Source organism: Papio anubis, unplaced genomic scaffold, assembly GCF_008728515.1.
Source record: "Papio anubis isolate 15944 unplaced genomic scaffold, Panubis1.0 scaffold205, whole genome shotgun sequence".
NCBI classification, from domain to species: domain Eukaryota; kingdom Metazoa; phylum Chordata; class Mammalia; order Primates; family Cercopithecidae; genus Papio; species Papio anubis.
This window is the reverse complement of record NW_022162077.1, coordinates 105,851-130,730: the sequence shown is the minus strand read 5'-3', so window position 1 is coordinate 130,730 and position 24,880 is coordinate 105,851. Positions and strand designations below refer to the sequence as shown.

The window sequence follows — 24,880 nt, the reverse complement described above, 5'->3', positions numbered from 1 at the left end:
GGATGGGTGGTGCACCCAGACATCCTGCAGAATTGAGAAAATGTGGGACATTAGGGAACTTTGAGGGCTAATGGACCTGTTTTGTGCTTTCATTATGGTGGAGGTTACATGGCTGAATGCATTTGTCGAAACAAATAGAGTTGTACGCTTTTAAAAAATTAAATACATTCTCTGGAATTTTACTCTGTGTAAATTATAGTGCACTGTAAATTTTAAAAATTTAAAAGAATTAAAAATGTAGTGATGATTGCCATACATCCTAGAATACATTCATATATATTTTTGGACTATTATTTCTCCCAGGCTGCAATCTGCGTGTTAACCATATCACGGTATTTTTCCCGGCAGCTGACTGTGATGCCCCACTGGCCTCTGCCTTGCCTAGGTCATCCTTCAGCAGCTCCTCAGAGCTGTCCAGCAGCCACGGCCCTGGCTTTTCGAGGCTCAATCGAAGAGATGGTGAGTCTGCCTTTTGCCTTGTATTGCTCCTTGGTGACTGTCATTGGATTTTCATTTAACAACATAATTATAATTGATTAATACTTCACAGAAGGAAGTAAAATTCTGAATAAGCATATTTGTTCACATTTGAAACTCCAAGAATGTATTTGACAGGAATAAATTGATCACTTCGGCTTCCTGGTCTTGCTGGGTCTCCCTTGGTACAATGTTTGTGTGCCTTGAATGAGTCACACCTGACTTTGTCAGTGTTTGAACTCTTTGTATACCCCTTGCAATATCTGAGTATTATTTGTGAAAGGCCTTAGATTCTGCCATGTCCTTTTTTTTTTTTTTTTTTACTTTGGATTCTTTTTTTCTGCCACAGTATACATTTTGTTGTCCCAGATTATTTAATTATTCCTATTTGGATGAGAAAATAGGCGAAGTAAAGAAGCGTTTAAAAAGATTTTTATTGTGTTTTAACTACAATTCTTAGTTTATTTCTTATTATGGTGGACTTGATTCTCTCTTTAGCATCTACTGTAGAGAAGTAAGCATGTGATGGTTTATTCATGCTCCACTGTGATGATTCCATTCATAGTTGTAAACATATCTCGTGAGGACTGTGTTTCTTTTACATATGCTTTAGCAGAAGTGCAGAAAATTGAATGTGGTCTTGCTGTGTAAATTAGAGGGAACTTTAAACACCAAATACATCATGACAGGGAATCATCCTGGCATTTTCTGAGCACAAACTCAGGTGGAATGTCTTTGAATAACTTCTCAGAGGAAATTAAATTTACACTATTAATAAAATGTATTTGTAGGCGTATGTTAAAAAGATTCAAAAGTGTACACTGTATTTTATGTAATTATGCTTTCTTATTTTCTTATTGCCCTTGTTCTTTTTTTTTTTTGAGATGGAGTCTCGCTCTGTCACCCAGGCTGGAGTGCAGTGGCGCGATCTTGGCTCACTGCAAGCTCCGCCTCCCGGGTTCACGCCCTTCTCCTGCCTCAGCCTCCCGAGTAGCTGGGACTACAGGCGCCCGCCACCACGCCCGGCTAATTTTTCGTATTTTTTTTTTTTTTTTAGTAGAGATGGGATTTCACCGTGTTAGCCAAGATGGTCTCGATCTCCTGACCTCGTGATCCACCCTCTTCAGCCTCCCAAAGTGCTGGGATTACAGGCGTGAGCCACCGTGCCCAGCCTCTTTTTTTTTTTTTTTTAAACTCCCTGTTGCATTTCTTGGTGTTTTCTGTATTTAAGCACATTTAGTGCATTATACATTGGACCAAATAAATATGTTCTGGCATTTGTTATAGGCAGTATGGTTATGAAGCATGAGCAACTTAAGTTTTCATTTTTCTTTTTATTTTTCTTAAGTCTGTGATTTCATTTGTTGCAGAGATTTGGGCTCTGTTTTGTTACTTTAGATTTTATTCCTGCAGAGACTCAGTGGATGGTCTTTATCATTGAAACAGTGACTAAGCCTGGGCACAGGGGATAAAGGAAAACAAGGGTAGTCTCAAGCCATAGCTCTTCTTGATGTCAAATCATATTTTGTCCTAAAGTACATGACTATGGCATTCTTTATCATAGGGATCATTTTTATTCTTAGTTCATGTTCCTGTAATTCATCATGCAAAAAAGCATGATATCAATCTTAATAAAATTTATTTTCATGTTAATGAAGTTAGGAAAACAGGTCTATTTTATTACTTTAGCTAGCTACCAACTGAGTTTATTACAAATTCATTGCTGTTGCTTTTTTAAATTGGTTTTGACTTTTTTCTTCTCCCTCATGGTAGCCTGCAGTATTCATCAACGGAGTTCCAAATTAGGAGTGATTTATTGAAGGCTATAGATTATCTCTAGTGTTTTAATATCCTTTATTAGTTTCAGAATGGTCTATGGAAGAGTGACTGAACAAATGTTCTGATCATAAATAATTAAACTAACAAATAATGACCCCCGTCTCAGACATTAAAGCCTTTCTCCAGTGGAGTGTCAAGATCTCAGAACTGAAAATTAGCAGGCAGAAAACAAGGAGTTTCCCAGTTGTGCAGCCCGGTGCCTTGTACCAGTGTGATGGGAAAATGCCATGGTAACAGCTCAAGCCTTGGCCTGAGGGGTGAGAGGGGAAGAAGGTAGCTATGCATCCCGTCTGGCCCAGTGTAAGGGATCAAAATGGACTTTTTGGAGGTGTCTTTCTTCATGCCTCTTGGATGCCACACGTACACTAGTTCTTCCATGCCACTAAATGAGGAACCCATAGGCCAAACAAGTTAATGCACTTTTATAAGGAACTTATTTAATTCCCTTTAATGGGGAAGACTCAATTTTTCCACCAAAGATTTCATAAGTTATGAAGTATAATCCAGAATTACTTTCAACTTGCAAAAATGCACTATCATGAATATTGCACAGATGGGATTGTAACTAATTGAATATGTTTTTGCTTTCCACATCTTCATAGTTAGAATTTCAGTACAGCCTCTAACATGGTATTGGTTAGTTTGAGGGTAAAGTGACCTTCTGTAATTCTTTTTTTTTTTTTTTTTTTTTTTTTTGAGGTGGAGTCTTGCCCTGTTGCCAGGCTGGTTTGCAGTGTTGCAATCTTGGCTCACTGCAACCTCTGCCTCCCGGGCTCAAGTGATTCTCCTGCCTCAGCCTCCCAAGTAGCTGGGACTACAGGTGCCCGCCACCACGCCCAGCTAATTTTTGTATTTTTAGTAGAGACGGGGTTTCACCATGCTGGCCAGGATGATCTCAATCTCCTGACCTCGTGACCCACCCGCCTTGGCCTCCCAAAGTGCTGGGATTATAGGCGTGAACCACCACGCCTGGCCAGCCTGTTGTAAATTTAAGAGACTAAGGGTCAGTGTGCATTTCTACACCTTTCACATTGCATCACTTGAAGCTAAGAAGAAATCTGTGGTATATTACATGTAAAAACAAGATGTGCCATTGAAACCATTTAATTATTTTAACATATGTTTGTTATTCCTTTTTCTGTAACTTCTTCTGACACTAATTGAAAATTTCGCCTGCCTGTCTCTGTAGACTCCACCTCTGAGTGGAGTCTGACAGCTGTCTGACAGCTTTGAAGAGAGCAGTGGATCCCCCAGCATGGAGGTTGAGATCTGAGAACGGACAGACTGCCTGCTCAAGTGGGTCCCTGACCCCTGAGTAGCCTAACTGGGAGACATCCCCCACTAGGGGCAGACCAACACTTCACACTTCATACAGCGGGTACACCCCTGAGACGAAGCTTCCAGAGCAAGAATCAGACAGCAGCACTCTGTTCAGCAATGCTCTATCTGCTGCAGCCTCTGCTGCTGATACTCAGGCAAACAGGGTCTGGAGTGGACCTCAGGCAATCTCCAGCAGACCTACAGCTGAGGGTCCTGACTGTTAGAAGGAAAACTAACAAGCAGAAAGGAAACCCACACCAAAACCCCATCAGTATGTCACCAGCATCAAAGACCAAAGGCAGATAAAACCACAAAGATGGGGAAAAAGCAGGGCAGAAAAGCTGGAAATTCAGAAAATCAGAGTGCATCTCCCGCTCCAAAGAAACGCAGCTCATCGCCAGCAACGGATCAAAGGTAGACAGAGAATGACCTTGACGAGTTGGGAGGAGAAGGCTTCAGTCAGTCAAACTTCTCAGAGCTAAAGGAGGAACTACGTACCCAGTGCAAAGAAACTAAAAATCTTGAAAAAAGAATGGAAGAATGGATAACTAGAATAATCAATGCAGAGAAGGCCATAAACGAACTGACAGAGATAAAAACCATGACACGAGAAATACGTGACAAATGCATAAGCTTCAGTAACCAACTCGATCAACTGGAAGAAAGAGTATCAATGATTGAAGATCAAATGAATGAAATGAAGCAAGAATAGAAGTCTAGAGAAAAAAAAGGAAAAAGAAATGAACAAAGCCTCCAAGAAATATGGGATTATGTGAAAAGATCAAATCTACGTCTGATTGGGGTGCCTGAAAGTGAGGGGGAAAATGGAACCAAGTTGGAAAACACTCTTCAGGATATCATTCAGGAGAACTTCCCCAACCTAGTAAGGCAGGCCAACATTCAAATTCAGGAAATACAAAGAAGGCCACAAAGATACTCCTCGAGAAGAGCAACCTCAAGACACATAATTGTCAGATTCACCAAAGTTGAAATGAAGGAAAAAATGTTAAGGGCAGCCAGAGAGAAAGGTCGGGTTACCCACAAAGGGAAGCCCATCAGACTAACAGCAGATCTCTTGGCAGAAACTCTACAAGCCAGAAGAGAGTAGGGGCCAATATTCAACATTCTTGAAGAAAAGAATTTTCAACCCAGAATTTCACATCCAGCCAAACTAAGTTTCATCAGTGAAGGAGAAATAAAATCCTTTACAGATATCAAATGCTTAGAGATTTTGTCACCACCAGGCCTGCCCTACAAGAGATCCTGAAGGAAGCACTAAACATGGAAAGGAACAACCGGTACCAGCCACTGCAAAAACATGCCAAAATTTAAAGACCATTGATGCTAGGAAGAAACTGCATCAACTAACGAGCAAAATAACCAGCTAATATCACAATGACAGGATCGAAGTTCACACATAACAATATTAACCTTAAATGTAAATGTACTAAATGGTCCAATTAAAAGACATAGACTGGCAAATTGGATAAAGAGTCAAGACCCATCAGTTTGTTGTATTCAGGAGACCCATCTCACATGCAGAGACACACATAGGCTCAAAATAAAGGGATGGAGGAAGATCTACCAAGTGAATGGAGAACAAAAAAAGCAGGGGTTGCAATCCTAGTCTCTGATAAAACAGACTTTAAACCAACAAAGATCAAAAGAGACAAAGAAGGCCATTACATAATGGTAAAGGGATCAATTCAACAGGAATAGCTGACTATCCTAAATATATATGCGCCCAATACAGGAGCACCCAGATTCGTAAAGCAAGTCCTTAGAGACTTACAAAGAGACTTAGACTCCCATACAATAATAATGGGAGACTTCAACACCCCATTGTCAACATTAGACAGATCAACGAGACAGAAAGTTAACAAGGATATCCAGGAATTGAACTCAGCTCTGCACCAAGTGGACCTAATAGTGTTCTACAGAACTGTCCACCCCAAATCAACAGAATATACATTCTTCTCAGCACCACATCGCACTTATTCCAAAATTGACCACATAGTTGGAAGTAAAGCACTCCTCAGCAAATGTACAAGAACAGAAATTATAACAAACTGTCTCTCAGACCACAGTGCAATCGAACTAGAACTCAGGACTAAGAAAATCAATCAAAACCACTCAACTACATGGAAACTGAACAACCTGCTCCTGAATGACTACTGGGTACATAACAAAATGAAGACAGAAATAAAGATGTTCTTTGAAACCAATGAGAACAAAGATACAACATACCAGAATCTCTGGGACACATTTAAAGCAGTGTGTAGAGGGAAATTTATAGCACTAAATGCCCATAAGAGAAAGCTGGAAAGATCTAAAATTAACACCTAACATCACAGTTAAAAGAACTAGAGAAGCAAGAGCAAACACATTCAAGAGCGAGCAGACTGCAAGAAATAACTAAGATCAGAGCAGAACTGAAGGAGATAGAGACACAAAAAACCCTCCAAAAAATCAATGAATCCAGGAGCTGGTTTTTTGAAAAGATCAACAAAATTGATAGATCGCTAGCAAGACTAATAAGCAAGAAAAGAGAGAAGAATCAAATAGATGCAATAAAAAATGATAAAGGGGATATCACCACCGACCCCACAGAAATACAGACTACCATCAGAGAATACTACAAACACCTCTACGCAAATAAACTAGAAAACCTAGAAGAAATGGATAATTTCCTGGACACTTACACTCTCCCAAGACTAAACCGGGAAGAAGTTGAATCCCTGAATAGACCAATAGCAGCCTTTGAAATTGAGGCAATAATTAATAGCCTACCAACCAAAAAAAGTCCAGGACCAGATGGCTTCACAGCCGAATTCTACTGGAGGTACAAGGAGGAGCTGGTACCTATTCCTTCTGAAACTATTCCAATCAATGGACAAAGAGGGAATCCTCCTAACTCATTTTATGAGGCCAGCATCATCCTGATACGAAAGCCTGGCAGAGACACAACAAAAAAAGAGAATTTTAGACCAATATCCCTGATGAACATCGATGCAAAAATCCTCAATAAAATACTGGCAAACCAAATCCAGCAGCACATCAAAAAGCTTATCCACCATGATCAAGTGGGCTTCATCCCTGGGATGCAAGGCTGGTTCAACATACGCAAATCAATAAACGTAATCCAACATATAAACAGAACCAAAGACAAAAACCACATGATTATCTCAATAGATGCAGAAAAGTACTTTGACAAAATTCAACAGCCCTTCATGCCAAAAACTCTCAATAAATTCGGTATTGATGGAACATATCTCAAAATAATAAGAGCTATTTATGATAAACCCACAGCCAATATCATACTGAATGGGCAAAAACTGGAAGCATTCCCTTTGAAAACTGGCACAAGACTGGGATGCCCTCTCTCACCACTCCTATTCAACACAGTGTTGAAAGTTCTGGCTAGGGCAATCAGGCAAGAGAAAGAAATCAAGGGTATTCATTTAGGAAAAGAAGAAGTCAAATTGTCTCTGTTTGCAGATGACATGATTGTATATTTAGAAAACCCCATCATCTCAGCCCCAAATCTCCTTAAGCTGATAAGCAACTTCAGCAAAGTCTCAGGATACAAAATTAATGTGCAAAAATCACAAGTATTCCTATACACCAGTAACAGACAAAAAGAGAGCCAAACCATGAATGAACTTCCATTCACAATAGCTTCAAAGAGAATAAAATACCTCAGAATCTAACTTACAAGGGATGTGAAGGACCTCTTCAAGGAGAACTACAAACCACTGCTCAGTGAAATAAAAGAGGACACAAACAAATGGAAGAACATACCATGCTCATGGATAAGAAGAATCAATATTGTGAAAATGGCCATTCTACCCAAGGTAATTTATAGATTCAATGCCATTCCCATCAAGCTACTAATGACTTTCTTCACAGAATTGGAAAAAACTGCTTTAAAGTTCATATGGAACCAAAAAAGAGCCCGCATTGCCAAGACAATCATAAGCCAAAAGAACAAAGCTGGAGGCATCATGCTACCTGACTTCAAACTAAACTACAAGGCTACAGTAACCGAAAGAGCATGGTACTGGTACCAAAACAGAGAGATAGACCAATGGAACAGAACAGAGCCCTCAGAAATAATACCACACATCTACAGCTGTCTGATCTTTCACAAACCTGAGAAAAATAAGAAATGGGGAAAGGATTCCCTATTTAATAAATGGTGCTGGGAAAATTGGCTAGCCATGAGTAGAAAGCTGAAACTGGATCCTTTCCTTACTCCTTTTACGAAAATTAATTCAAGATGGATTAGAGATTTAAATGTTAGACCTAAAACCATAAAAACCCTAGAAGAAAACCTAGGTAATACCATTCAGGACATAGGCAAGGACTTCATGTCTAAAACACCAAAAGCAACAGCAACAAAAGCCAAAATTGACAAATGGGATCTAATTAAACTAAAGAGCTTCTGCACAGCAAAAGAAACTACCATCAGAGTGAACAGGCAACCTACAGAATGGGAGAAAATTTTTGCAGTCTTCTTATCTGACAAAGGGCTAATATCCAGAACCTACAAAGAACTCAAACAAATTTACAAGAAAAAAACAACCCCATCAAAAAGTGGGCAAAGGATATGAACAGACATTTCTCAAAAGAAGACATGCATACAGCCAACAGACACATGAAAAAATGCTCATCATCACTGGCCATCAGAGAAATGCAAATCAAAACCACAATGAGATACCATCTCACACCAGTTAGAATGACAATCATTAAAAAGTCAGGAAACAACAGGTGCTGGAGAGGATGTGGAGAAATAGGAACACTTTTACACTGTTGGTGGGATTGTAAACTGGTTCAACCATTGTGGAAAACAGTATGGAGATTCCTCAAGGATCTAGAACTAGAAATACCATATGACCCAGCCATCCTATTACTGGGTATATACCCAAAGGATTATAAATCGTGCTGCTATAAAGACACATGCACACGTATGTTTATTGCGGCACTATTCACAATAGCAAAGACTTGGAATCAACCCAAAAGTCCATCAGTGACAGACTGGATTAAGAAAATGTGGCACATATACACCATGGAATACTATGCAGCCATAAAAAAGGATGAGTTTGTGTCCTTTGTAGGGATATGCATGCAGCTGGAAACCATCATTCTCAGCAAACTATCGCAAGAACAAAAAACCAAACACCGCATGTTCTCACTCATAGGTGGGAATTGATCAATGAGATCACTTGGACTCTGAAAGGGGAACATCACATACCAGGGGCCTATTATGGGGATGGGGGAGGGGGGAGGGATGGCATTGGGAGTTATACCTGATGTAAATGACGAGTTGATGGGTGCTGACGAGTTGATGGGTGCAGCACACCAACATGGCACAAGTATACATATGTAACAAACCTGCATGTTGTGCACATGTACCCTAGAACTTAAAGTATAATAAAAAAAAAAGAAAATTTTGAAAAATTGACAGTTAATTTTAAATTATTTTAAATTAATATAAATGTTTAAACTATGAGAATTCAAATGGTACACTAGCACATAGTAAATTCTTAACATTTTGAAATAAATAATGAATGATCTATATTAGGAAATGAAATCTTTATATGATGTATACATACAATTGTAGAACTTGGTTTTCTCCATGATCAATAATTGGCTTTCAGAGGCAACTTAATTATGCAATGATTGTCATTAGTTTTATTATACTTTATAATAAATGGATCAATGTTTTGTTTAGTTGACAAATATAGACATAGGTGAATTAGTTTTACCTTTTTCCTTAGGCCTCTCTGCTCATGTGCTTATAGCTGTGTCTGTGTCAAATGAATTTGTGAAAATATAATCTCTTATTTTAGACAATTTCAACAATTAATAAACACTGTGAAGTTATTATTCCATGACTGAGATGAAAACTCAGCCGTTTTGGGGTATCATTCACATGCTGGCTAAAGATACACATTTATTTGTGCGTTTGCTGCTCTGTGTCTCCTCTGCATATATTATATTAGCAGTTTCAGTTTAAAGTTTATTTTTTTGTAATTCTGATTGCTTGCTTCTTATGCTGGTTGTCATATGAATATGCCTTTCTAAGATTAGGATAAAACACTCTTCTTGGTGTTTTCTTTCAGTCCTATCTTGGGTTATTTTTAATCAAAATGCCAAGCTGAGGTCAACTGATTGTAATTTGTTTATAAGGAAAAAAATGGAAGGTGACCTGAAGAATTTTCTCCCCCTCCCTTTAGCAAAAAGTATTTATTCTTATTTTGAAATGAGAAATTCCTTCAGAATTTCCCAAGATCAAAGAGGGCTATCTCACTGACCCCTAAGACCCTGTTTCTTCATCTGTAACTTGGCTAGTCTTGTCCAAAAGAGGCCCCCTGTGGGTTGGAATTGCATTTAGTTTTAAAGAAACAATTATGCAGAAAGTGCTTCTTCCATCTTATTAAAATTTCAAACTTAGAAGAAAAGGCGTCTGAAGTTTCCAAGTAGAACTGTAAAGACCTAGTGTTTTTAGTATCCCATAAGTAAGCATTCTAGCATAAGGGAGAGTTTGCTGGTTGCTCGTTGAATGTTGTCTTGGCCTCTCACAGACCAGCACACGATGAGTGTAAGATAAACTCTTTGGTCTAAAGAGAAAAAACATAAGACTCTGCAGCTGTAACCATGTCTACTGACCCAAGCTGGAATGCTTTAGTGTATTGTGTCACCTAGTTAAGTTTTAGGATTTCCCTCCCCACTTACAAGTTTGCCACCTCAGGCTAAAGAAATACGGGATATTAAGGAGAATTGGTAAGAGAGAAAGGGCAAGAATTTGGAGATGCAAAACTTAGACAAGGTAGAGATGATTAACTGGAGTCGGAGAGGAATTAATAGCATATTAATATCAACATCATTATGGCCTACACCCATCTATCATGCTCTCTAGTATTGTGTCCAAGGTCCTTAGATGGTCACTGTCTTATTATATCCCTGATCACACTAGCTTCACCAGACTTTCAGGTCACCCAGGAGCTACATCTCTTAGACAGCAGAATATTAAGATAATGAAAAACAATAATAAGTTATGACAGTGTGTGAAAAACATGAAAAAGATTTTATATTCTCTCATGATAGATGTAATTCAAGATGCTGCTGCAATAAGTTAAAATATATATATGCTTTTTTGCAAAGATAACCCAGGTGTTTTCATGGTCTAACAAAGTTAGACAGTATTGTTATTCGTGGCTTGACGCCTCTACAGTTGCTCCTTGTTAAAGTCACCAAGTGAATGTACAATAACTAACCATGTGTTAGACCCAAGGAGAGTTTGAGAATGTTTTCAAGGGGCCTTCACTAATGAAGCAAGCTGTCTTATTTGGGGATCTCTATAAGCAGCAAAGATAAACATTGCCTTAGACATTTCTGTTGAAATGGCGTAAAACACATGGATTACTTAGTGCTTCAGGGGGTTTTAAATGCTTGGAAACAATGCAGTGAACACAGATATTACTGTGAAGAACATTTCAGCAAATGAGATGACAAAATGGATGAAACCAAAGAAGTGTCTCATGTTTATAGCTTCTCACCTGAAGAGATTTAACTATATGGGTGGACCTCATCAACATTCGAAACTTTCTTTCCGTAGAATTTTAGGACTTTCTCGGAAGATGCATGACAGATGCATGCCATTGTCACTGGTGTGGGTCACTGTGGAAACTGCCCTAATGAGGCCATTATGCTGCCTACTTGTGATATTTGGTTGTGAGTTGATGATGATATTGTATAGAAAATAGACACTCAAGCTGTTGAAAAATTTTACAGGTTGACATCAGTTATCACTTAGAACTCTTCTCTCAGTTTTCTGAGTGAATGAGAACTGTGTTTAAAAAGATACTTTCTGCCTCATTTCTTCTCCAGCTATTTTGAAAAAGCTCAGGTACTGATTTCTTAGGAAAAGAGGAATGTAGGGAAACTAGAGGCAAGAATTTGTGCTGCACACAACCTAGCCACGACTCTGGGTGCACCAGCCCTTCAGATCTGGGCAGGTTAGCATTTGCCCAGGTATTGGGCTGCCTGTGTGGCTCCACAGAACAAAGATGGGGAAGCAGAGGCATAAGCTTGCCTTATAGCACAGCACACAGCCTTCCAGGAGTGGATACACACACTCTTTCTATTCTTAGCACAAATAATTACCTCAACTCAACAGAAAAAATAGCAATCTGTGCCTGATTGTCCTGAAAATGTTTCATTAATTTACTTGTATTCAGTGAATATCAAACCATAGTTAGTGGTTTTTCAGTGAGTACAGAAAACATATTTGGTGGGTTGTTTTCCATCCTAAGAGTGTAAATATTGTAGGGCCAAAGACTTAGTTATCTTTTTGATGGAATAAACCTACAGAGGATAGATTCCAGTGTCAGTAAGATGAAGAGTTTCTGCTTCTCTGAGGAAGTAAGTTTGCTCTGTGCACACACACATAGAAAAAATGGTCAAAAGTTGCTTTATAAAATCCAATAATCAACTTGTTACATTAACACCTTACTCCATGAAGATCACAGTATATGAATACAAAATAATGTGTATGAATGTTGGATGATTTGTGGGAAAAAAATCTTATAGTCATCACTCCATCCTTTTTCCAAATTCTGTGTATTGTCTCTGAAACAGTTCATGCTTGTGATTCTTCTACATCATTTCCATAGATCTCACCCTCAGCTCAGTCTCTTCATGTCTCACTTGGATTATTTTGAAAGCCCCATGATTGAACTTCAACTTTTGAAGCTTTCCCTAATTAAATAAATGCTTAGCGAAGTCCTCAGTTAATGTTCTTTGAAGTGCTATTCTGTTCTTGTCCCATGCTCAGTTGACGAGTCTCAGACACTAACTCCCTGCATAAAGCAGTTCTCAAATTCACAGGCCACCTAATGCCCCCCACCATACATAAGAAGGTGTAAATTTTGGAGTAAAGGAAATACATATTTCATGATGTCGAAATGTAAGATCAATTACAATTCAGCTAATATTTAATTAAGAGGATATGAGGCATCTCAGTGAATGCAGTTTTTATGTTTTTGAAGTATATAATTTTTAGATTTGTGCTTAGCCATTGTTACTAAATTTCAGAAAGTTCCTGCTGTATGGAAATGAATCGGTGACTCTAAATTGTTCTTTGAGGTCTAAAAACAAAGGTAGTAACAGAAATACAAATTTCACAGTCTGGACTAGAAAACATTGCTAGTGACCACAACTCAAATACAAATCTAAAAAGCATCTTTATTAACCTGGGGTAAAAGCCTCTCTGCGTGGGACAGTTTTACCCAGGCAACCAAACAGGCGGTGTGGGATGAATGTTTGAAAATTGGAACTTACTTGGACCCGCTCATCCCCGTTTTCCATGCCTGCTGTGCACTTGGCGCCAGACAGGGACATGATGTCGTCAATATTTTCAGTTTTCAAACAAAACTGGGATAATCTAATATTTTCTGGAATAACCATAGAATAATGTTTTCCAGTGTGAACTTGGTGAATTTTATGAACAAAAGAGAAGCAGATGTTGGATCCACACAGCCATCATTGAAGGTGGCACACCTAACAGCAAAAACTAACGTGCAGGACCGGGCACGGTGGCTCACACCTGTAATCCCAGCACTTTGGGAGCCTGAGGCGGTTGGATCACTTTGAGCCCAGGAATTGGAGACCAGCCTGGGCAACATCAAAACCCTGTCTCTATTAAAACAAGAAAGAAAAAAAGTTTCATGCCACTGTTACGGCCTAGGAATGTCTAAAATCCATCACAAAGTCAGTATTTTGCTTGGAGGGGCAAGTAGAATGAGCTTTTGGAAAGTTTCTTTAACAATTCTTTGATCTAGTAATTCCTGAAAACCTTTGAGGCTGGTGAAAATACTTTTTCATGTAAGGATGAATCATTCTGTGAGTCCTGGTGCAAGTCAGCCAGAAACTCATGATGGGAACTTTTGGACTAAGGAATGGAAGGATATGAGGTTTAAAATGGAAATAAAAACTTTCTTCACGACACTAATAATTCCTTTAAAGGCAATTTCTGTGTGGGATGACCCATACAATTAACATAAATGACCCTGGATTCAAAACTCACTGAAATTTTTAGCCAGTGCCGTCAGACCTCAGTCTTGGCTCATAACTCAGATTGTCTTGAGTCTTATGTGTAGAGAAAAGGGGATCATTGCAGAGACTATGAACTGAGGCATTAATCTTCTCTTCTGAAATCCAAAAGTATCTCTTGGGTCTGAGGCAGAAAAAGTTTGAAAGGGAATTGAGCAGGCTAAAGGTGTTTCAACTTTTCTGCTATCCCACAGACTGGGAACCCTCAGCAAGACTGTACGATGGGATGCGTAGGGAGGTAGGGACTGCCCTGAAGCTCTGCTCTCAAGCAGAGCCCTGCTGGTGGTGGCTTAATGGAAGTCTTCACTGAAGCTCAGGGATCTAAGTGTGTAGTGGAAAGGAGACCGCCAGTCTCCAAGAGCAGCCTGCACACCATCCTGATTGTGGTGCGGCACATTCAGTGACAGGACTGGACACCCTGCGGCAGCTTTGGTGGCCCGTGAGGACAGCCCCAGTTATCCAAGGACACCTTGAGGTACCAAAGGCAGGTGAGCAAGGCCATGTTCCTGCCTGAGGTCTAGCACAGGGAGGAGAAAGGAGCACCAAAACGTTGTGGAGAGCACTGTTCCATCCTGGGGTGGGAGGACTTGGCTCCATCAGCAGCCGGTCGCCATTCCGAGGACAGTGCGGTGCTGACCTCTTCTTGGGGCTTGAACACACTCCCCTCCCTGCTTTACCAAGGCAGCCAGCAAAGCCAGAAGAGACCAGAGTTAACTCTGGGGATGAAGGGGAAGTAAAATTCCCCTGAAGGAATCTTCAAGGGACTGTGACCAATACAGACACGAACTGACAGGCTTATCCCTTAACTGGACAGAGACACCTGCTGTGACTACTTTCAGTCTCTATATCGGACAGAATTCCAGCTCCTAGCAGAAAGCTTTCTGGGTGATGGAAACATGAAGTTACATTTTCCCTCATGAGTTTGTGATTTAAAAATTTATACCTGCTGAATGATTCTGACGAATTTGCTCAAGCGGCTTTCGTCAGGGTTACAGTCAGTATCTCCTGTAGCCTCAAAGTAATGTGATGTTGTTGAGGATGACTTAAAGTTTTCTTAAAAAGTTTGAAACGTGATGCAAGATGCTTGCATCGAAAGAGTTTTACATTTTCCCCACACTTGTACTTACTAGAGCCAAGTACATCAAAGGTGTGGGTTAAAACTCATAATACGGGAAACTCTGACAGTTGTGATAACATGGATAAACCTGGAGGACATTATGTTAAGTGAAATAAGCCAGGCAGAGAGAGATGAATACTGTATAGTCTCATTTACACATGGAATCTAAAGAAAGTGCTCACAGAATAGAGAGTAGAATGGTGGTTACCAGAGGCTAGAGGAGAGGGTGGTTAGGGAAAGGGGAGATGTTGGTAAATAGGTACATAATTTTGGGTAGATAGGAATAATAATTTCTAGTGTTCTTTTGCACAGCATAGTGAATATAGTTAATGATAAGTGTTGTCTGTTTTGAAATATATGAGAGGATTTTAACTGTTCTCACCACTAAAAAAAGTTATATATTTGAGGTGACAATATGCTAATTAGCCTGATTTGATCATTTTACAGTGTATGCTGTATCCGGACATCACATTGCACCTCATAAAAATGTACAATTATTATTCATCAATTAAAAATAAAATTTAAACACGGGAGTTAGCAAACTTTTTCTATAAAGAGACAGATGGAAAATGATTTTGGTATTGTGGACCATGTAAGGTCTCTGTTACATTTCTTTTTTTTCTTCTTTCTTTCTCTGTCTTCCCTCCCTCCCTCCCTCCCTTCCTCCTTCTCCTTACTTCCTTCCTTCCCTCTTTTCTTCTTTTCCCCTCTTCTCTCTTTCTCTTTTCTTTTGCTCTCTTGCCCAGGTTTGGAGTGCAGTGGCAAGATCACAGCTCAGTGTAGCCTCAGCCTCCCTGGGCTCAGGTAATCCTCCCACCTCAGCCTCCCGAGTAGCTGGGACCACAGTCACATGTCATAACACCCAGAGAACTTCTGTGTTTTTTGTAAAGATGGGGTCTCATTATATTGCTCAAGCTGGTCTTGAATTCCTGGGCTCAAGCAATCCACCCACCTCAGTGTCCCAAAATGTTGGAATTACAGGCCTGAGCCACCATACCCAGCCCCCCCCGCTTTTTTTTTTTAAACACAACACTTGACAAATGTAAAACCATTCTCAGTTCTCTGGCTATATAAAGCAGGTCATAATCTAGATTTTGGCTGCCAGACCTAATCTAGATTTTTACTAAGCCTGCACACTAAATATGTCTAGCACTTTGCCTTCAAAAGCTCTCATAGCATTTATCACACGCCAGTGTGCTTACTAGGTGTTGTATACTTTTCTTACGCTTTGTGCAATTCTAACTTCCTTGAAGGAAGTGTGCTATCTTATCCTTACTGATTAGGAATAAGTTTGGAATCATCCAGGCTCTACCCGTTACTAGCTGTGTGACTTTGGACAAATTCCTTTATCTCCCTGAGTTTTTGTTTCCTTGGTTATAAAATGGTATTAGTAAAGTACCTATCATGAAATAGTTAACTTGAGTAAAATAGGTTGTGAAGATTAAATGAATTAATACACATACAATAGTTAGGTTATGTTACACCAATGTTCAGAGCAGGTGTATCCACAAGAGCCAAAAGAGAAACAAACCAAATGTCCGTTGATGGGTAAATGGAGAAGCCTAGTGCAGTGTAGGGGGAAAATTCTGGCCCGTACTATAACACAGATGAGCTTTCAAGACATTATGCTAAGGGAAATAAGCCAGACACAAAAGGACAAACATTACATTATTCCATTTATATGAGGTACCTAGAGTAGTCAAATTCATAGAGACAAGAAATAGAATAGTGGTTGCCAGGGGCTGGTGATGGGGGTTATTGTTCAGTGGGTTCGGGAGTTTTCATTTGGGAAAATGAAAAAGCTCTAGAGATGGATGATAGTGATGGTTGCACAGCGTGAATGTACGTAATGCTACTGAACTTTACATAAAAAACAATTCGAATAGTAAATTTCGTATGATGTGTTTTACCATAATTAAAAAATTAGTATATGATCTGATCCAAAGTAACTAAAATCTACTGAGTGCTGCTGAAGCAAAAATTATAATTAGTTATTTTTTGTTTTGTTTTGTTTTGTTTTGTTTTGTTTTGAGACAGAGTCTCGTCCTGTTGCCCAGGCTGGAGTGCAGTGGCGTGATCTCAGCTCACTGCAAGCTCTGCCTCCCGGGTTCAAGCGATTCTCCTGCCTCAGCCTCCCGAGTAGCTGGAATTACAGGTGCACGCCACCATGCCTGTCTAAGTTTTTGTATTTCTAGTACAGACAGGTTTCACCATGTTGGCCAGGGTGCTGTCAACTCCTGACCTCGTGGTCTGCCTGCCTTGGCCTCCCACAGTGCTGGGATTACAGGCGTGGCCCCTGCGCCCAGCAATGAGTAGTCTCAATAGTGGGAGTAAAAGTGGCAGTTAAGCACATTGTTTCACAACATCTAGCTCAGAGCCATCAAAAAGCAAACATTAAATAATATGGATAGATGGAATTAAACTTAAGCTTCTGTAGTAGAATAATTCAGAATAAAACAGGAAATAATGCCAGGTAATGTCAGTTGTTACCAAATAAATGTCCAGACTCTGAAAGAACTTGTTGAAATAGGTTATGGCAGCCCACGGTGTGGGGTAGGGGGCCATCAGGTGATGTTTAAGTAGTTTACATAGGCTGCATCCCTGTCGTTCCATTTAAATTGGCCACCACACTGCCAGGCATATGACATTGGCAACTTAAACTCGACAGAGAAACCTCTAAGAATAAGATTAATGCATTTCTAATTCTCTGTGTCACAATTATTCGATTTTAAAAAACAGGAAAATATAAAAAATCATATTATAAAATGGCTGTACCAGTTTTACCTTCTATATTATAAATGCAATATGGCTTTTGGTGCATTTAAATTAATTTTATAAGAGTCCCAATCAGCTGACGAGTAGTTTTAGAATTGTTCCTATAATTGTCAACTTGGAGAGCCCTTCACTATTTTATTCATACTTCACTGAAAATTAAAGTTCAATTTCATGCCTAATTTTATACATAATGTGTTGTAAAACATCACCATTTGGGATTATACCTTCCAATAGGATATGTATGTATGTTTTCTATTTATAACTAGCTGACACAGGACCATTCTAATAATCCCATTTGATTTTTGTATTTGTCAGTAGATATAACAATCTCCCTTTGGTTCAGATTGAAAAAATGTAAAATGATGATGATGATTGTTGACTGTGCTGATATTCTTTGCATACCATTATTTTAGTTTTAAACTATTTTTTAAGTGTGGTCCAATGCAAAAGCTGCTTAAGTCTGATACCCCAGTCTTCATGATGTGATTATTATCTATTGCATGCCTGTATCAAAATATCCCATGTACTCCATAAATATGTATACCTAGTATATACCCACAAAAATTGAAAAGGAAAATAAACCAGAAAAAAGTCAGATTTTTTCTATCATAGAGTTAAAATTTTTTTTCGAAAATTTTACGTTTCGTTATATTTAGAAAATTTAGCTTTATGGGGTTTTAGAGAACATGGTTTTTCTTCCATGTACCTTCCTATTTATTTTTATGATGCTCAAAGTTGCTAAGTTTCCACATATTTTAGTAAGAATTAGCAATGCCCTGAATTCCATAGCTTTCATAAAGAATTGCCTGTGTACCGTCTCATCGCCACCTCTTTCCTATTGCAGGAAAGCAATAAGAAGATATTCTGTAGTTAATTTAGATTGCTTGCCAAAATAGTTTTAAACTGATTTGTAATTTTTCCTAAACCAGAATGAGGAATTTTATGGTTTAAAGTATTAACATATATGAAATTGTCACATTATGTTTCAGACACTTAGGAAATGTAGAGAAATTATTGTAAAATACATTTTAGAAAAGATGTTGCAACAAGATGAGGACAGAAGTCTGTGAAGTGTTGTGAGGAAGGCCCAGGGAAGCAGGAGGAAGGTGGGGAGATCACAGGATGACCTGGAGCCAAAGAAGAAGGGCCCAGGTCCCAGGGTCCCCACAGCACTGCCGGCCTTCAAGCCACAGTTTTTCTCAATCTTCCTGTCATATCCCTCAAGGAAGTAAGTGGATATTGTAAAGAGCGAGTAATTATAGCACAACAAAAATCAAAAGTCATGATTCTGGAAAGCATTATCAGTAAAAAATGGAGAAATGGTTGAAATCTTTTCATCTTTCCTCTAGAAATTTCTGATTATATATGTATCCTCTTCCACCCTAATATCCAAATAACTCTCTTACTTCTTTGTGCAAAGAAACATGAAAGAAGGAAAATGTTAATCATAAGTGTATGATTGATTTTGTGTGTATAATTTTGCAAATTAATAGATTTTTATGTGTTCAATAAATGTACATAAATACACACACACATGTGTATATGTGTGTGTGTATGTACTGTGTACTAAGTATGTACTATATGTGTGTATGTGTGTGTATATATATATATTTAGAGAGTTGGTATATACTTAATAGTCAAATCCAAATTTCTAGAATTTTATATTTTATATAATGGCACCAATTTTCCTGAAACTCGAATATATGTGTGTTTGTGTGTGTGTGTGTGTGTGTATTAAGTATATGGTCAGTGTGTGTGAGTGTGTATGTGTATATATATACACACACACACATATGTCAGTACATACATGGTCTGTGTGTATGTATATAAACATATATCAGTACATATACACATATATATGTATCTCAGTATATACTGACTATATATATAACTGTATACTGACTATATATGTCAGTATACATACATATATATAGTCAGTATATATAAATATGTATTGTGCCATTATGTAAAATATGAAATTCTTGAACTTTGAATTTGACTATTAAACCTGACTTTGTTGTCATTAAGTTTACATCGATATTTCCTGGAATTGCACATTGCTAAATGTTTCTGCAAAACCAAGATTTCTAAAACATGATGGGACATTTGATACAAGAAAAGGCAAATAAAAAGTTGAAGCCATTTGTCATTCTTCTTAAGTGTTTCCTTAAGAAAACTATGTGATCCGAAGTTATTTAGACAAAAGCTTAAGAAATAAAACACTTAGTAACTCATGCTAGTACTTGATTATTCTTTTGCTTATCAAGTTGTCTTCTTTTTATGATTATTATACCTTTAATTGCAAACATTCATTGGATTGGCTCAGTAGCATTTTATGTGAGACAACTTTCCATTTTAATAAGTACATATTCTCCTTTGTTAATGTGAAATAGAAGTGGAGGGGTAGAGATGAAATGGATAATTTTGCTAGAAGAAAATTGAAACTGGCTAGGCAAAAGCATATATGTATTTTGTCCTCTTTTTCTGTTTTTAGAATGTGCTTGCATTAACTCTCATTCTCAGCCAGAAGCGTCAGTTTATTAATGATTCAGAAGGGCTTTCTTTGTATATGGAAAACCGTGAACTGTGATGTGCAGAGTACAACCAGGGAGCAAGCCCATGGGTTTGAATGGAAATTAGCGTTGGTGTATGGAAATGAATTTCACAGAAAAGGATAATTTCGAAACCTATGTGATAAACTGCAAACACAGAGCAAATGGAAATATACTGGATCTTTTCCTTCCACTCCTCGTATTTCTCCACTATTCAAATGCCCTTCCAAGTGATCATGCTTTCTTGGCACACTGACTAGGTCCAGTGATGAAGAGAAAGAGAAAATAATTACTGAATATTTTTAATGAAAAATGAATAGCTCAGGATATTTGTAAGGGCCTTTCAATATCAAGATATTTATTTCCCACGTTAGAAAGTATAACTGCTAGTGAAAACTTAGCACCATAGTTTAAAATCATATTAATAAATAAAAGCAAAATTCTTACATTGGGGAAATGCCCCGTAAATGGTTTGTTAGAGCATGCGATCCTTAACTACTGGAAATTTCCACTACTCTGCATAGTGCAATATTCCAAAACAGAATAGGATGTGCGACGTCATTGTTTTGTATGAGGAATCTAGAGGAAAGAAATTGATAGAAGTGTATGCAATAATTAAAAAATATGAAGAGTATCAATCTCTGATAGAATAATGTAAATGTAGCAAATATTTAAAATAACTAATCTAATAAGAATTAAATTCCCCTACATTTTTGTTCTCCCCTCCCCTCCCCTTCCTTTCCACCTTCTTTCCCCTGTCCCCCTTTCCTCCTTTTTCCCTTTTCCCGAGTACCTGGGATTACCCTTATCCCAAGTAGCTAGGATTACAAGCATCCACCACCAGGCCTGGCTGATTTTTGTATCTTCTAGTAGAAATGGGGTTTCACCATGTTTACCAGGCTGGTCTCCAACTCCTGGCCTCAGGCGATTCACCCACCTTGGCCTCCCAAAGTGCTGGGATTACAGGTATGAGTCACCATGCCTGGTCCCCATTTTTCATAAAATCAAAATTCTTACATATTCCCCTCCTTAGTTTATAGGTCAGAAGCTACACTAAGTTTCCCAATGTGCCTAGATGTTAGATGTGCCAATTTACATGTACAACAAATGACCTGAAAAGTAGAGCATTAATACGACAGAAAATATTTTGCCTGAGGATATTGTTTACTAAATTTTTTATCTGTGCATCTTACTAGTTCTTAGAACTAATAAGTCCAATGGCATTCTATTTTTATGCTTTTTTTCCCTCAGATTTGTAGCATATGACAATGTGAATATGTTACAAATGTTGAATGATTCAACTGACTACAGGCCAAAGAAAATAGCATCAAGTTATCTATAGCAAAATGCGTTTTGGTTGAAGAAATATGTAGATTTTAAAGAAATTAATCTTGTTGTCTCTACTAAAAAATACAGAAAACTAGCCAGGCGAGGTGGCGGGTGCCTGTAGTCCCAGCTACTTGGGAGGCTGAGGCAGGAGAATGGCATAAACCCAGGAGGCGGAGCTTGCAGTGAGCTGAGATCCAGCCACTGCACCCCAGCCTGGGCGACAGAGCGAGACTCCATCTCAAAAAGAAAACAAAAAGAAAAATTAATCTTGTTTACTTATGCAAAGAGTATGCTTCAGCAGCACATGTAACTTTGTTTAAAGTTCATCTAAAATAGGTTGTTAGTACTATGACAGGAAGTGGCATTCAAACAAACAAGATATTCATAAGGATGTTAATATAGATTAGACATGAGAACAAGAAATATTTGGCTGGTCTGACTCTCTCGGGTCACTTTAAAAATTACTTTTTAAATTTTTGAAATTGAGGCATAACTTAAAATACATTTAAATGCATAAAGTGTGCTGTTTGGTTAGTATTTACACATGTATACACCTGTATTACCAGAGCCCAGATCAAGTTACAGATCATTTCATCACCCCCTTACCATTTGTTAATACTTTTTATTCATTATCTGGGCACCTCCCACCTATCACGGTTCTACTTTCTATCATATTATTTAGGTTGGCTTGTGCTTTTGAACTTCAAAAAGAGTCATACAGTACCAGAATCATACAGAAGCTTTTGTATTCAGCTCCGTTTAGTGAGCATAAGGTTTCTGAGATCCATCTGTGTTGTTGCATGGATTTGTGGCACATTCCTTTCTGTTGCTGAGTAGACTTCAGTTGTACTGTTTGTTTATCCATGCTTTTTAAAATGGACACTTATGGCTTGTTTCCAGTATGGATCTATTAGGAATAAATTTCTACAAACATTCTTTTACATCTCTTTTGGGAGTGGAATTTCAGTATGTGAAACTCTTAAGAAACTGTCAAACTATTTTCAAAAGCCCTTGAACACTCCCATTGGCAATGCATATCAATTCCAGTTGCTTCTTATCCTGGTCAACATTTGATGTTAAAAATCATTAACCATTGGGGAAATAGAAGTTAATATCTTAGAGAGATAATATATTCTCTAGGATGGCTAAAACTAAAGATTGACAACACCTGTGCACTATATTACTCATGGCACCACAAACAACATGTGTTTCAGCATATTTGTATCAGTTTCCTTTGCCCCTGAGGCCCACAGGGGCAATGCAATGGGGCACATATGAGTATTACACTAATAGCAGACTTGTATTGCAGCTGAGAAATAATGAGCTTGGGGAATCTACAGTTATAGCAGGTAGTAAGTGAGAAAGCTCTTTGTGTGAAAGAAAATGTAACCTCAGCTCTCAAGGTTACCAGCTGCATAAACAGTCATGAAAAAAATGGTCCGTAAAAGAGCTTTTAGGCCTTTGTAGTCTTAGCACACCCAACAAAACATGTAGGAGTGCAAGCTGCTTAAAGTGGACTGTCTCTCCATACATTATTGTGTATGGATAACATGATCCTATATGGAGATCTTTTAAGAAACCTAGAAATCTAAAAAACACCAACTAATAAGTGAATTTTAGCAAGTTAACAGGATACAAGGTTAATATACAAAAATCAATTCTATTTTTATATACTAGTAACAATCTGATTATCAAATTAAGAAAACAATTTCATTCACAGTAGCATTAAAAAATAAAATACTTATATGTAGATCTTACAAAAGGTGTACAGGTCCTGTTCATGGAACACTAGAAAACATAGCTATTAGAAAATAAAGAAGACTCAAATAAATTTAGACACACTCTGTTTATAGATTGGAAGAAACTGGAATTGTTCTAATTGTAGTCATCCTAATTGTCATACTTTGTCGGTGGGAATGTAAATGGTGCCACCACCTTGGAGAATAGTTTGGCAGTTTCTTAAAAAGTAAAAGCATGTACTTACCGTATAACCCAGCAATTCCACTCCAAAAAATATATGTCCACTCTGAGACTTAAATGTTCATAGCTGCAGGGCGCAGTGGCTCACACCTGTAATGCCAGCACTTTGGGAGGGCGAGGCGGGCGGATCACCTGAGGTCAGGAGTTCAAGACCAGCCTGGCCAACATGGCAAAACTCCGTGTCCACTAAAAATACAAAAAGTAGCCAGGCATGGTGGTGCACGCCAGGAATCCCAGCTACTTGGGAAGCTGAGGCAGGAGAATTGCTTGAACCTGGGAGGCGGAGGTTGCAGTGAGTTGAGATTGCACCACTGAACTCCAGCCTGGGCAAACAGAGCAAGACTCCGTCTTAAATATATGTATATATGAATATATATATTCATAGCAACATTATTCGTGGTAGATGATACGGTTTGGCTGTGTCCCCACTCAAATCTCTTGAATTGTAGCTCTCATAATTCCCACGTGTTGTGGAAGGGACCCGGTGGGGGATAATTGAATCATGGGGGCAGTTTCCCCCATACTGTTCTTGTGGTTGAGAATCAATCTCACAAGGCCTGATAGTTTTGTAAGGGGAAACCCCTTTTGCTTGTCATTCTCTTTTGTTTGCTGCCATGTAAGAGATGCTTTTAGCCTTCTGCCATGGTTGTGAGGCCTCCTCAGCCACGTGCAACTGTGAATCCATGAAACCTTTTTTTCTTTATGAATTACCCAGTCTCAGGTATGTCTTTATCGGCAGTGTGAAAATGGACTAATACAGTAGACAAAAACTAGAAGCAACTCAAATGTCCATCAACTACTGAATGGATAACCACAATGTGGCATATTCATTGAACTGGTTGCCATTTAGTAATAAAACTGAAGAAACTACTGATAGGCCATGATTTATTTATGTAGTTAATTGTTCCTTAATGTTACATACTATTCTTGAGGAATGCCATCCCACTCCTTTCTCGGATTTTCGTGTCACTCTCTTACAATTGCATTCTTCCTTCTAAAAATGTTGTCGTTTCACTCTTTTCCTGTTCAAATAAATCCCGTGCTATATGTGACAGCTCAGCTGTCTGTAATTTTTGTCAAGAAGGTGAGGTTGAATAGGAAAATTCCTGTTTACCAGAGGCAAACAGGAATCACTCAAGAATAAAGGGACACTGTATTCACCATCATATTGCCAACCTCTGCTCTGGCAAGATGAAGTACATGTCTTTAACATATTCTTCCTGATAAGTATATTTTAAAAGGCACTTTCTATATAAAGCAAACATGAGAATGAAAAAATGTAGGGAAGACAGAGCATCTAGGAACCTGAAGACTTGAGGAAATTGTAGAGATAGAAAGCAAATTAGTGGTAGCTGTGTCTAACTATAGAGGGTAG

General features: G+C 38.4%; 1 protein-coding gene across 1 annotated transcript in view; it reads left to right on the top strand.

The window, feature by feature from the left end:
* The first annotated feature begins 283 nt into the window (after window positions 1-283).
* CNTNAP3C (contactin associated protein family member 3C) overlaps window positions 284-24,880 on the top strand; it is a 121,544-nt gene continuing 96,947 nt past the window's right edge. The window contains exon 1 of the mRNA XM_031661622.1: window positions 284-459. The gene's annotated coding sequence lies outside the window, so the exon portion shown is untranslated. The remainder of the gene's footprint in view (window positions 460-24,880) is intronic.